Genomic DNA, 15,150 nt, shown 5'->3' with positions numbered 1-15,150 from the left:
TGTATCCCCTCGTGTCTCCTCGAGCACCCAGATTCCTCCTCCCCATTTTTCTCTCTCTGCCCGGAAGTCCCACCTATACCTCCTGCCTAGCTATTGACCATTTGGCTTTTTATTACACCAATCACAGCAATGTATCTTCACACAGTGTACAAATATCCACAACATTTCCCCTTTTGTCTAAATAAAAAGGAAAGGGTTTTACTCCAATACAGTAAAACTCTATACAGGAAGAACAATTATTGGCCGAGAATTACACTCCCAATGTTTAGTCCATACGTATTTGGCAAACTCAGAGAAAGTGCTGTATTATCTGTCCAAAGTTGTATACCTAAACCATTTTCTACTAAAAATATCTTTTTAGACTTAACATTTTCTTAGACAAGCAACTTAAACCTTTATGTTTCTTAACATGTGCACTTTACATCTCTTTTGTGAGTTTTTTTTAAATTGCTAACAAGGAATACTGTAACTATAACTATCCCATTTTCAACTTCATCAAAGACCTAGAAGGATATACTATTGCCTGAGTAAACAGGAAGGGCAGAACAAACAACTTACAAAACCATAGAAATTACAGAGACGGCTGGCTGCCTAGGTAGTCAGTCAAGGTTCCTCTGCAACATCGGGGCATCTGTCTGTGGCCTACAGACCTAGAAACCTAAAGACTTTTCTGTGAAGCAGGAATTTTGAAGGACGGTTCTACCTTGTGTTGGCAAAGCTTGGCAGTCACCTTCCTTTGTGTCCTGCTTGTCCACATACTGTCAGCCGTGGAGGCAAGGGCAGCTTCTTGCCCAAATGACTAGCTTTGCCACAATGAAAGCAAACTCCATAGGGGGGTCTTCAATGCACAATAATCCTTTTATGAAGTATACTGGTGCTGCCAGGAGCAGATGTGTCTCACTATCATGAAAAGCCTTAAGTTATTAAAATATCTTAAGTGCCACATTCTGTAAGTCTCTGAAATAGCTGAAGATCACCTATCTATCTAAAATATGTCTCTGTTTGACCTTGAAAACATACCTAACATGACTACATGTTTGATTATTATAGATGACTAACTACTAACCTGTATTTCTTAATTATGCATTACATTTTAAAATTTTTAAATGAGCTACATAAGTACAATACTTTAAACAAGAGTAGAAACATATATACAGTATAACAAAAAATAACCTTAAATTTGTATCAATATACAAAAATCCATACCACTGTAAAATATTTAAGACTAGTAGTTGTTTTTTTAATCTAAAAGTAGATTCAATAATCTACCCTTTTATTCTACTATTTCTATATCCCTCCTTTTCTTTTTAGAATGAGATCCCCTGAATCTAATCTCCTTTCTTTTTTCTTTTTTTTTTTGGTTTTTCGAGACAGGGTTTCTCTGTAGCTTTGGAGCCTGTCCTGGAACTAGCTCTGTAGACCAGGCTGGTCTCGAACTCCCAGAGATCCGCCTGTCTCTGCCTCCCGAGTGCTGGGATTAAAGGTGTGCGCCACCATTGCCCGGCATTCTAATCTCCTTTCTTACTTTCCTCCCTCACTATGACCAATGATAACTTGTAACCAAGTCCCCTAAACATGACAAACATCCATAACCCATCCAATGTCGTCATCAAAACCACCCATCCTACCTCTTGGGAATGCGGGCATCATTTTGTTAAAATTACTTTCTGCTGTCTGGGTGAGATGGCCTCCTTAGGGGATATTGAGAAAAATTAAGATAATGGTCAAGTCCTGGGACAGTTAATTGTATTATTTTTGTTTAGTCTCTGTGTGATAGGAAAGTGCAGAACTTATCTGAAGTCTTGGCTGGAGTAGTGTGTGAGGCTGGGCCATCCCAACTAGCAGCTTTGAAGCTGTTCTGAATGCAGAGGTTTGAGGAAACTGTAACAGGCCTTCTGAGAGGCCACATCACTTATGCTTCATGTTTTGCCTTCATTTGTGTATGGTCTTTTGTTCTGAAAACATACACATTTTTAAAGGCAGCATGCATATCTGCATTAGCACACATATGGAATGTGTGGCGGGCACAAGTCAGTTAAAGATGATTTTTGTTTTATGTTTGAGCAGGTAAAAGTGTATAGGTCCACGTGGACTGTATAAACAAACTGTAATATAAATCTCTATCATTTCATATGAAGGGATGGCATATAATACTAAGTCATGAGGACTCTGTAGCCAACCACATTTGTCATGTCTCATATGTCTTGGAGCTGTTCCCACATTGAGGGATCTGTATCTACACCGCCTGTCCTGTAGTCTTTCTTGCCTTTCCCCCCTCATGTCTGTAGCCAAGATCCGCAGGAGGTTTCTCCTGGTCAAATCCAATCTCAATTAACTTTGAAGGAATCCAAAGTTTTTCATTTACTGTGGAAACAAAAGCATAACTTCTTCTCCAACACAACACATTCCCCAGTTTCCATTCTGAAGCCAAGGCATCTCTAACGTACATTAGGCTGGTTTAATTCAGCAGTCTCTTCCGCAATTGAATGTTTCTCAACAGCTGTCATTTCCTGTTTATTAGAAGTCAAAAAATTCAAAATTAACAAAGCACCATGTCAGGTCCAAATTCTCTGTGTTATAATATTTACCATCCTTATATGACTTAATTTTTAAAATATTACTTTATTCACTTTTTAAAGACGTTACTTATTATTTTAAAATAACTTATTGACTGCTGAGAAGTCAAGAACAATGGCACTGGGTTTTGATCCTACTGCACGTACTGGCTTTGTGGGAGCCTAGGCTGTTTGGATGTTCACCTTACTAGACCTGGATGGAGGTGGGCGGTCCTTGGACTCCCCACAGGGCAGGGAACCCTGACTGCTCTTCCAGGCTGATGAGAGAGGGGGAGTTGGGTGGGGAAGGGGGAGGGAAATGGGAGGCGGTGGTGGGGAGGAGACAGAAACCTTTAATAAATAAATAAATAGATAAAATGAGAATAAAATAAAAAAATAATTTATTTTTTGTATGGCTGTCTATACCCAATTTCCTTTCTTTCTTTAGTATCTAAGGTATCTAAGCACATTTTAAAGCATATTCTACCTGTTCAGAGGTTCGTTTCTGTCTGGGCCTGGCTTTTTGCATGTCTGCAGCCTTCTCTGACCACATGAGACCAACATGACCTTAATTGGCTAGGCTACCACAGGCAGCTCTGGTGGCTGGCTCTGCTCCCTGCCTCTGGTTGGTGACAGCTGGCCTCATTCCCGAGAGCCCCGGATCTGGGAAGTTGCTGAGTCTGAGATACAGCAGACATTTGTATCCAGCGCTGGCTGCTCAAATGCTCAGCTACACTGTCTATCTGAGAGACCTCTTTCTCAGGCCCTATCTATATATTCGAGCCCGTGTTGGGTGCCACATGTAACGTACTTTCTAGTCGGTACCGCTAGCCCACAAATAACGACACAGAAACGTATTGTGAAAGCTTGGCCCTGAGCTTGTTTCCAGAGCTCCTATAACTCAAATTAACCCATCTCTATTCATCACATCCTGTCACTTGCTTCCCATCCTGCCTCCCCCTCGTCTCTGTGTGTATCTCTCCAGCCTAGTTCTTTCTCCTAGTTTCTCTCTACCTGGAAGTCCCACCCATACCTCCTGCCTAGCTATTGGTCATTCAGCTTTTTATTACACCAATCACAGCAATACACCTTCACACAGTGTACAAATATACCACATCTTGCGTGTGTGTAGAATTCCAGCCTGGTGGAACACACCAGAGGTATGGAGCAGTGAGTCCCCAGGCCTTTGGCAGAGGGAGGTATAAGACAATATTAGGCAGGAAAGATATGGCGCATATTCCTGGGACCAAATGGAGGTGCACCACGGGGGTCACAGAAGGCCACTGAGAGAGTTCCAACGGTGGCTGTGGTCCGGCAAAATATTGAATTATCTGGATTAAAACAAAACAAAAACACTCTTGGTGGCCAACTGAGAGGGTGACTTCCTATATGCCACGTGTCTACAGCAGGAATCACATCTCACCTCTGTTGCAGCCTTAAGAAGACATCACCTGCAGGTTACTTCCTAGGGATATTTTCCTTTGGTTGCTGCCTCGAACCTTAGACTAGGAGCCGGCAGTCAGTAAGGCGTTTTCCTCCCGGTGTTCCTTTCACGCTTGAAGCGTGCCTCCAGCATCCCTGCCCGGTGTGCAACCCGTGTCTAACAACCATCCTAGGGGTTTCACTTCACCCCCTGTGAGCCTCGAGACCCTAATTCCGTTTGCTGAGCAAAGCTTTTGTACAAGGTAAGTTTGAGTGTGCTTGTGCTCGGTTTAAATGAAAAGAGAAGCCAAGAGGGTCTGGCCGCCTCTTTCTTGTTGCCAAGTGAAACAACGCTGAGCGTGGAGACTCGGGAGTATCTGGAGCGGGGACAACTGGGCCACACTCTACACTCCTGTCTTCTACCCTAATAAAAACACCCCAAATGCCAGGCTGCAAAAACAAACTCCCTAACGCTGCTCTGGGGGCCAGCCACTCATCACTCCTTGTCTCCACCAACACAATGAATTTTATGTATGGCCCAGCCTTTTTACGAATCGCTCCTTGAAAATGATAGCGCGTGTAATAACGGCAGACAGCCGCAATTATCTAAATGTGTCCTATTAGCCGTTGGATTGGCTAAAGTCTTCTAATCGGATCAGAGTGAATGCTAATTGAAATCTAATAGGGCTTACATCCGCGTGAGTAGGTATCAGAATTTGATTTCAATATTGTTAAATTACATACAGACGGGACCCATCAAGCCACACTAAAAATAAATATGGTAACTTCAATAGCGAAAGAAGATGGATGCTTTCAATAAAGCCATCATCCAGGATCTCGTTGGTATTGTGCTATCGCCACCTACTGGCGCTTCATGGGACTGCAGAAACAATTTTCCTAGCATGACCATACCTACCCGTTTGTTTTTCTAACACAAAAGGTAGTTGTTTCTTGGGACTGGAGAGAAAGTTCAGCTGGTTAAGAGCTTTTGCAGCTCTTCCAGAGGACCCTATTTTGGTTTCCAGCATTCACATGGCCACTCACAACTGCCTGTATCTCCAGTTCCAGGGGATCCAGCATCTTTTACTGGCTTCCGCAGGCGCCAGACACACAGGTGGTACACAGACACAGATGCAGGCAAAACACCCAGAGTCCAGAGTAGACATGACCCTGAGTCACGTGAGGAGAGGGGGAGGGAGAAAGGAAAGAGGGAGACCAGGTGCAGCAGCCAGGAGGTCCACAGCTAGACAAAGAGCCAGGTAACAAAATGGCTAGGTTATATAGGGAGGGGCAACAGGGGAGAGCAGCCCAGCCCCTGGACTGGAGAGTTTAGGGTGGGGTGGGGGTATGCCAGCTAGGGAGGGCCCTGTAACAGGTAGGGACTGAGGGACACAGGGAGAACCTGGTCACCAGGTCCACGTTGATACAGCCTGAAGTCAGAGTGCGTCCTGATGTCAGAACACAGCCTGACGAAGTCAGAGCACAGAGCACTACTACCTCAGGCATTTTCCCCAGGTTTGGGACCTAACCTGTACTTGTTACAAATTAAAACCAATTCTACAAGATGTGGCGGTTCTGAAATGTCTATCAGCACAGTTTGTCCATTAATGTCAGTCACGGGTCTTCCTTTCCTCCTTCTCTCCACCCTTTCCCCTCCCCTCTCTTTCCTTCCCCTCCCATTTTCCTCTTTCCTTCCCTCACTGAGGCTGGTCTTACAAGGTTACTTGTAAGCTAAGCTGGCCTTGAAGGGTGGATTCTCCTGCCTCCACCTTCCAGGTGTCACTATGCCTTAGGCCTAGGTTTTCATTTAATTTACTTTGGGTTAAATTCACTTCAAAACACATCATGGGAGCCAGGTGTGGCTGAGCATACCTTTAATCCCAGCAGAGGCAGGGGCATCTCTATGAGACTGAAGACTACATGGTGGGTCCCAGGCCAGCCGGGACTACAAAGTGAGATCCTGTCTCAAAAAATAAACAACAACAAATAAAAAACCGCGGCTGCCAACAAGAACTGTGCTCAGCCGGCAAAGGTCATTATTGTGCAAACATGGAGATCTGAGTTTGACACCCAGAACCCATATCAAATGCCAGCAGCTTCACCTGTGATCCCAACACTGCCGGGGTGGAGAGAGGCTCTCTGGGGCTTGCTGGCCAGCCAGTCTAGCTGAATTGGGAGACTTCTAATTCAGTGAGAGACACTGTCTCAAAAAATAAAGTGGAGAGGGACCGAGGAAGACATTTGAAGTCTACATCTGGCAACCGCATGTACGCGCACACACGGCTCATGCTAACACGTGCGTGCACACACACAATACTAGTTGCTTCGTGTCAAGTTGTTCAGTTCCAAGGGCACGACGGTGAAAGTAACACGGTTCCCACCTTGGCTGCCTCCTGTCAGTTCCCCCTTGACTTAGAAGCACAGCATATACGGCCTGTCTCATTTTAGTCTATCACCGATGTGGGGTGGGTTTGTTAGACATGTCTTGCACAATTCTTACATTAGGTAAAATGAACAGGAAGTGCTCAGTGCTTTGTCTTGGCTGTAAGCACGTGGTATTCCTAGGCCATTCTGGAACCGGCAGAGGGCGTCACCACGAGGGAGGTCAGGCGTGAGGTGCCTGTTGGTTTACGGAACCTGTTGGAGGCAGGGAGGCTGACACCTCTCCCTTCTTCCCTCTCTGCCCTGTACGGCCACCGTCACTTGGTGAACAGTTCACCTTGTACTTTTGCTTTGCCTGGCTTGATCAAAGCCTGGAGATAAAATGCCCGGGGGCTTGGTTTTGTCGTAGTAGAAATCAGACGAAGCTACAGGTTATTTGGTTTTAATTATCGTTCACTGGAACAATCGATGTAGAGGGTTGAGTCATTGCGATGGTTAATGGCGGGACATTTAGGTAATTACAACTGGTGGATGTCCTCCCTTCCGCTAATCGTTTTTATTGAACAAGATTTATGTGTAGGTCTTGGAGAGAAGTGGTTGGGGTTGTGGGTACCTCAGACCCGCATTTGGGAAAGAAGGGGTGGAGGGAGATCTGAAATAGGAGGGCCCCTATTCATTGTTATGTCATGTCCAGGGTTTCAGAGTGGGATGGAAGGAGGCATCCTGTGGCCACAGGGACGAGGCCTCCAAAGATGGAGGCCAAAGACCGGGACTTACACTCACAATATGTTTTTGTTTCCTTTCTTTAAACCACAGCTCTGTGATTAGTTACTCCATCTCTCTCTCTCCCCTCCCCCACTGTCCCTCCATATGCACGCATGGGTGCTTACGTGTGTACCCATGCAGAGGCTGGGAAGTGTCTTTTTGATTACTCCCCACTATATATATATATATATTAATTATACATACAATATTCTGCTTGCATGTATGCCTGCAGGCCAGAAGAGGGCACCAGATCTCATTACAGATGGTTGTGAGTTGCCAATGTGGTTGCTGGGAATTGAACTCCGGACCTCTGGAAGAGCACCCAGTGCTCTTAACCTCTGAGTCATTTCTCCAGCCCCCCACCTTATATTTTAAGGCGGTCTCCCACTGAGCCCCGAGTGCACCCGTTTGGATGGTCCGGCTAGGCAGTTAGCTTCAAGGAGCCCCTGCCTCTGCCTTCCCCTGCCGGGATCACAGGCGAGCTGCACACTCAGCTCATGGGTTCTGAGGAGCCAAACTCTGGTCCACACACTTGCACCGAATGCACGACTCTCTTAAGAATGTGTGGAGAGCCGGGCGATGATGGTGCTTGCCTTTAATCCCAGCACTCGGGAGGCAGAGGCAGGCTGATCTCTGTGAGTTTGAGACCAGCCTGGTCTACAGAGCTAGTTCCAGGACAGGCTCCAAAGCCGCAGAGAAACCCTGTCTCGAAAAACCAAAAAAAAAAAAAAAAAAAGAATGTGTGGAGAGATGGCTCGGGGGTTAGGAGCATCTGCTGCTTTTCCAGGGTTCAATTCCCAGGAACCATAGGATAGCTTACAACCATCTATAGTGGTATCTGATGCCCTCTTCTGGCAAGCAGGCGTAAATGCAGAGAGAGAGAGAGAGAGAGAGAGAGAGAGAGAGAACACAACGGGACCAGAGACATGACTCAACAGTTACGGGCAGTGGCTGCTCTTAAAGAGGACCAGGTTCAATTCCCAGCACCCACATAGGGGCTCACAGCAGTCACTCTACTAATGGAGTTTGTTTTGAGACAGAGTCTCACTATTTAACCTTGGCTAGCCTTGAACTCAGGCTGCTCTTGAACTCATAGAGGTCTGCCTGCCTCTTCCCTCTGAGGTCTGGAATTAAAGGCATGCACCACCACACCTGATGCCTGTTCTTTTTTTATTCCCCCTCCCCCACCTAGAGACAGGGTTTCTCTGTGTAGTTTTGGAGCCTGTCCTGGAACTCGCTCTATAGATCAGGCTGACCTCAAACTCACAGAGATCCTCCTGTCTCTGCCTCCTGAGTGCTGGGATTAAAGGTGTGCGCCACTACTGTCCAGCCTGAACTTTTAACGGAGGCAAAATTCACATCATATAAAACTTACTACTTTTACTATTTCAAACTATTTAATTCAGTACCTTTTAATAAATTATCTGTTGTGCGACAAAAAATATTAATTATAGAACCTTCTTCATTTCTTCCATAGCCAGTATACCTACTCTCTTCGTGAAACTTGGCATTTTGTACACTAAAAGCTATAGATCTGCACACTGAGCAGAACTCATGGTTGTCTGCTGTAGCTTTTGTATGTGTGCTACAGTGAAGATTGAATCAGGGCCTCACACAGCCTGGCTCTACAGCTATATCTCTATAGCTCCTAAAGTAGCATTTTAGAAAATTGTTTATTTAACTTAGCTATTTTTAAAAAGAAATGATTTTATTTTATATGTAGGAGTGCTTTGTCTACTTAGGTATCTGTGTACTCCTTGTGTGCCTGGAATTTGCAGAGGCCAGAAGAGGCCATTTGGTCCCAGGAACTGGAGTTACAGAAGGCGGTGAGCTGAGTGCTGGGACTCACACTAGGCTCTTCTGCAAGAGCAGAGTCTTGGGGTTTCTGTTGCTGTGGAGAGACACCACGACCAAGGCAGTTCTTAGAGAGGAAAGCATTTAATTGGGTGGTCACTTACAGTTCAGAGGTTTAGTCCATTATCACCACAGTGGGGAGCATGGGTGTTCAGACAGGCATGGTGCTGGATACACCTTGATCAGAAGGAAACAAAAGTGGACTCAGACACCGGGCAGAATCTTGAGGACAGGAAACCGTAAAGCCTGTCCCCTCAGTGACACACTTCCCCAGACAAAGCCACACTTCCGTGTAGCACCTCTCCCTACGAGCTTATGGGGCCAGTTACATTCAAACCGCCACAGGCAGCGAGTGTTTTTAACCATGGATTTGCTAATGTGTTCTCTCCCCTCCCCGACACGTGAGCTCATGTGTCTAGGGTTGTGCTTGTCACTGTGTGAATGCAGAGGGCAACGTGTGGGAGTTGATTCCTGCTTTCCACCATGTGGAATTGAACTCAGGTCATCAGGCTCGACAGCAGGTGACTTTACCAGCTGAGCCATTTTTTTTCCAATATTATAGATAATGTTATACTGGGCACTTTCATACTTTTATGAGACAAATTCTTAGGAATAGGCCTGGGAGATGATTTACTGAATAAAACCTTTGAATGAGAATGGCGCCCATTGGCTCATATATTTGAATGTTTGCTTCCCAGTTGGTGGACTGTAAAGGAGGATTAGAGGTGTGGCCTAGTTGGAGGAGTTGCATCATTGGGCATAGTCTCTGAGGTTTTAAAAGCCCAACTCAGGCCCCGTCTCTCTCTCTCTGCTGGGTGCTTGTGGATAAGTCTGTAAACTCCCAGCTGCTCCAGCATCCTGTCTGCCTGCCTTCTGCTATGCCCGCCGTGATGGGCACAGACTAACTCTCTGAAACCATAAGCAAGCTCCCCAATTAAATGCTTTATTTTCTAAGTTGCCTTAATTGTGGCGTTTCTTCCTGGCAATAGAAAAGTAACTAAGGTCTGTGCAAGTGTAAGGACCTGAAATAGCATCCCTAGAATGCCTGTAAAATCTAGATTAACGAGTGTCTGCTATCCTAGCTTTCCTATGGGACGATAAGAAGGGGAGACCCAAGAGTCCCAGAGCTCATTGGCCATGAAGCCTGGAGAACGCAGTGGAGAACCTGATTCCAGGTGGAGCAACTCCAGGTAGTTCTGACCTCCACAAGCACACCTTGGCAAGCGTGTGCCTGAACTCACACTCACGAATACATGTTTATACACACATATATATGTACTACATACATCAGAAACAGAATTGTTGAGTTAAAGGAGATGGCCAAGGGCTGGAGAGATGGCTCAGAGGTTAAGAGCATTGCCTGCTCTTCCAAAGGTCCTGAGTTCAATTCCTGACAACCACATGGTGGCTCACAACCATCTGTAATGAGGTCTTATGCCCTCTTCTGGCCTGCAGTCATACACACAGACAGAATATTGTATACATAATAAATATTTTTTAAAAAAGGAGATGGCCAAAAAATGCAATAAAATAGGCACATTTCCCTCAAATGAGATTTGCAGTAATTAATAATCTTAACAAAAGCCCTTATTTATTTGTTTGTTTATTTTTGAGGCAGGGTTTCTCTGTGTAGTCCTGGCTACCCTGGAACTCACTCTGTAAACCAGGCTGGCCTCAAACTCAGATATCTGCCTGATTCCACTTCCCAAGTGCTGAGATTAAAGGTGTGTTCATGCCAGTACCTGGCTTATTATCATTATTTTTTAATTTGTGTAGTCTTACCCTTATCAAGTCCATCCCCCATTTTTCAGTCAGGGCCTGGGATTGAACTCTGTCTATTGCTGAGCTACACCCCCAGCCCTTAGGTCACTCCTGAATATACTTAGTGTGTAAGTCTTCACCAGGATGACAAAGTCATACTATTGAAATTTTTTATTTGCTTAATTATAAGGGAAGTTGAGAATCTCTTAGCAATTTGGGGTGTGTGTGTGTGTGCGTGTGCGCGTGCATGTATGTGTGTGTGTGTGTGTGTGTGTGTATTCATACTCTTTGCCCATGGGTCTATTGAGTTACTTTAATTTTCTCACTCGTTTTTAGATAATTAGAAAATTTTGTCTTGGAAGAATTATTTTTGGTTCCCATTTTAAAAATCAACCTCTTTCCTCCTCTGCCCCAGAAACACGTTCTTTCTCCCTGATTCATCCCGTGTTAAGAGCTTCCAAGCCATTTAGTTAATGAAACCGTTTCCTCTGAAGAGGGCCTGGCCTGCGCTCGTCCAGGGCTATAATAGCACAGGGCTTCCATTTCCTCTGGAGCCGCCATCCTCTTTTTCTCTTGCCTTAATTGCTTTGTGTTTTCCCGAGTGATGCATTTGATCTTAGGTTTTTCCTGTAGTTCTTTCTTACTAAGATCCAGCTGCATTCTCTCAGAAAATTAATTCCTTTGATTTTTTGGAACCGCTGTATAAGGTAACTCCGTTGCACCCTACTTCAAGACTTTTCTAATTTTTTTTTTAAACCAAAGGGTTTCCTTTGGATTAGCCATCATGCTCTGGAGTCCACGGGTGCTAAGTGTTTCTGACACTCGAGATAAGGACCTCCGGTAAAAGCCAAGGACAGCCATCAGCTCTTTACCCGGCTCAGGAGACCTGCCTGATGGCGGCTTAGCGGTCTTGTGCAGTTTTCCCGAGCTGCCGGTAGTGGGCGCCCTCTTCCGCGCCACATTCCAATGGCCTCGGGTCTCGGCTAAAACTCGTGTGCTCTGCCCCAGAAGCAGCCGTGGTGACCCGTGGGCTGGATTGAAGAATTAATGAAGCCCCGAGGGATGCTTCACAAAAGAAGAGTTGGCATAAATGGGGGGGGGGGGCTCTCGAGGGAGTAGAAAACCAACCAAGGATGAAAAAATGCTGCCACAGCTGCTGTGGCCTGTGAGTGATGTGACGTGGAGTGCTGACCACCTAGAGTCCCCAAAGGGAACTTGCAGTGAGACTGTCGCAGGACTGCAGGCGCCCCCTTCCCTTAAATCAACAACACTTGGTCTTCGCATTGACTTTCAAACAACACACTTAAAGCAGACAGCTTTGCGCAGGCTGGGGCGATTGTGTGGTCCATCCCAGCTTCACTACCTCTCGGGGGAGCAAACCAGGCATCCTTGATCCATGTCAGCTCCCCGACGGTCAACAAGCTTCATTTGGCCATGAGCTGGGCTGTGATAACGTTCTGTGGGCACTTATCCCAGATAGGGCACCCGTGACAGAGCAAAACAATTATTCCGCCCACGTCTAACTTGGTGGACCAGAGAGTTTTTGGGCTTACAGGTACATGGGTGACCCCCAAACAGTTACATCCCTGAAGGGTGTGGGTGATGGATGTGACCTCCTCGTAGCGCACAGGTGGAGTACCCCTTCAGTTAATCTCGTCCCTACGTACTCTAGCCCCTTCTGAATCCATGAGCAGCCGGGGCAGAATTGCATGCATCTGGAAGTGGGAACGGGCAGGCAGGGAATCTTAGATGACCCTCCCCCCCCAGTCCCTCCTATGAGAACATCAATAGGCCTGATCTTGCTGAGAGTCTCCAGTGGGAACTCATGGCTCTCTGATTAAGTAAATGTAATAATTGAATTAATGGTTGTTAGGCTCGAACAGGGGCTCAACTAACAAGAATGGCCTTGTCTGTGCCTTTGACAATGAAGAAGCTGAAGGTTTTTGTTGCTATTGATTTGCTTTCATATTTTTCTCTCAGATTTATTTTATGTTTATGAGTGGTTTGTCTGCATGCATGTACGTGCGCCATGTTCATGCCTGGTGCCCTTGGAGGTCAGAAAAAAGATATCAGATTCTCTGGATCTTCTGTATCCCAGGCTGTCCTCAAAGTTAGGGCAATCCTCCTGCCTTACCCTCTCATGCCCAGTTCTGGGGGTACAGGCCTGAGCCACCGTGCCTTGCCACCGTTTCCTGACTGAGTGTGACCGTGCTCAGCACATGGCTGTACTGGCCCCCACTCATCCTCCCAAACTTCGAGTCCCAGTCCTTGTGTGCTGGGGTCTTGCTTCCGGTCAGTCATGTCACTCGGCCATTAAAGAGTTCAGATCTGATTTGTCCACTGCCTTTTATGATATCTTGATGCAAAGGCCTTGAGTTGGCATGTTCTGTTCTCAGGATCTTGCATCAAACCAATTTTAAATTACACATATTACTGTTACTGAAAAAAAATCTAAACGTGTAGAAGGATTAGAGACAGGCTTATTCTTATCAAAGATGACTGCTTCTCATATGATCTATATCCTTCTCTGTCATACAGACATATACAAGGGCTGGCATATAGCTGCGTGGCGCAGCACTTGCCTGTCTGATATATTTATATGCCCTGGGATCTCATTACTTTCACAATTTATTTTGGTATTATAGGTGATAATGAATGCAATCATTGCTCCTGGGGAAGTACAGGGCTAGGGTCCTGCCAGTCACATTTTATAAACTGACCAACAAACAACCTTAATGTATGCGTATTTCTGTTTAAAGACACTAATATTGTTGATTCGTTAACCTTGAACATGGCCAACAGCAGTATAACTTATACCTGAGGGAGATGACGTGGGCATCTTCGCGGGATAGCACATTTCAAGCCTATCGTGCCTAGGAACAGTAGACAACACGTCAGCGTTATATTGCGGCGAGTTTCAATTCCAACGTCACCAAGAAAAGCAGAAAAATATGAAATCCATGGTAGTAAATGAACCATGACTTGTTTACCGTATGAGAGCTGGAACAAGAAGTCAAAACATGTCTTTTCAACTTCAGCTGGGAATGTGCGAGTCCTAACGGTTGAAGTGATGCAAATATTGTGGGTTTTGGTTTTGCTTCCAAGACAGGGTTTCTCTGTGTAGCCCTGGCTGTCCTGGAACTCAGTCTATAGACTAGAGACTGTCCTTGAATTCAGAAATCTGTCTGCCTTTGCCTCTGCAGTGCTGGGACTAAAGGCATGTGCCACCACTGCCCTGCTATTATTTTTTATTAGCTTGCAGAAATTGGCTACCAATGCTGATACTTAACTTCACAAATAAGTTTTAACAAATAGGTAAAGTCATAAGTATAGAATCTGTGAATAACGTGGATCAGCTATGTCTTTTTTTTTGAACTTGCTGACATATGTACCTTATTTGTGTGTGCATGTGTGTGTGTTGACATGTATGTGGTTGGTGGGGTGTTTGATTATGTGTGGAAGTCATTGGGTATCTCTCACCCTCTGCCTCATTCCCTTGACACAGAGTCTCACTGAACCAGGAGCTAGGCTGGTAGCCAGCAAGCCCCAGCGACCCTTTGCTCCTTCACAACAGCAGTGGGGCTTCAGGTGCTGAGACCATACCTGGCTGTTTAGTTGTGTCCTGGGAGTTTGAACTCAAGTCTTTGTTTGTTTGCTTTTTGTTTTGTTTTTGCTTTTTAAGCAATACACGGCATCTTTGTATAACAGTTCTGGCTGTCCTGAAACTCGCTTTGTAGACCAGGCTGGCCTCAAACTCAGAGATCCGCCCGCCCCTGCCTGGGTTCAAAGGCGTATGACACCACCACTCAGTCCCTTGAACTCAAGTCTCATGCTTGCACGGCAAGAGCCACTTCCTCGGACTCCTGACATCTGCTTTTTATTTTTTGGACAGTGTATTGCTAAAATTCCTTCCCGGGTGTGTGTATAAGCAAAACCTACCCCTTCTTCAATTCTCTGTTCCAATTCTTCTTAGCTCCCCTGTTCATAAAGCTTATATACATGTTCAACAGCAAGCGTTTGACAATAAAAATGGTTACAAAAACTTCTTAGAGTCACAATGCATTCCTTGAGTAAGCAGTAAGGGGCAGGGTTGTTTCCCATGGCAACACATAAGTGGGGCCGTGGTGTTTGGCACTTTCCCAGCCCGTGGCATTGGGAGTGTCCCAAAGCTAAAGATACATTTTCTTATCCTGTGTGTAGCCCCAGAGCAAAAGGATGGAATTTTCAGGATGAAGCTTGTAACTTTGTTAATTCAAGGCTGTGAGGCCAGAGCATCTTCTGTGGCCCTGGCTATCTGTGAAACTTTCCCCCTCCGTTTATGATACAAAATTCAAGGCCCAGCTAACTACCTGTTTGTGTTTAAGTCCTAAAATCTAGATGGATAGCAAGAATAACAATTAACCCATTAACC

Source organism: Microtus pennsylvanicus, chromosome 14 (assembly GCF_037038515.1).
Source record: "Microtus pennsylvanicus isolate mMicPen1 chromosome 14, mMicPen1.hap1, whole genome shotgun sequence".
NCBI classification, from domain to species: domain Eukaryota; kingdom Metazoa; phylum Chordata; class Mammalia; order Rodentia; family Cricetidae; genus Microtus; species Microtus pennsylvanicus.
This window is presented reverse-complemented; position numbering follows the sequence as displayed.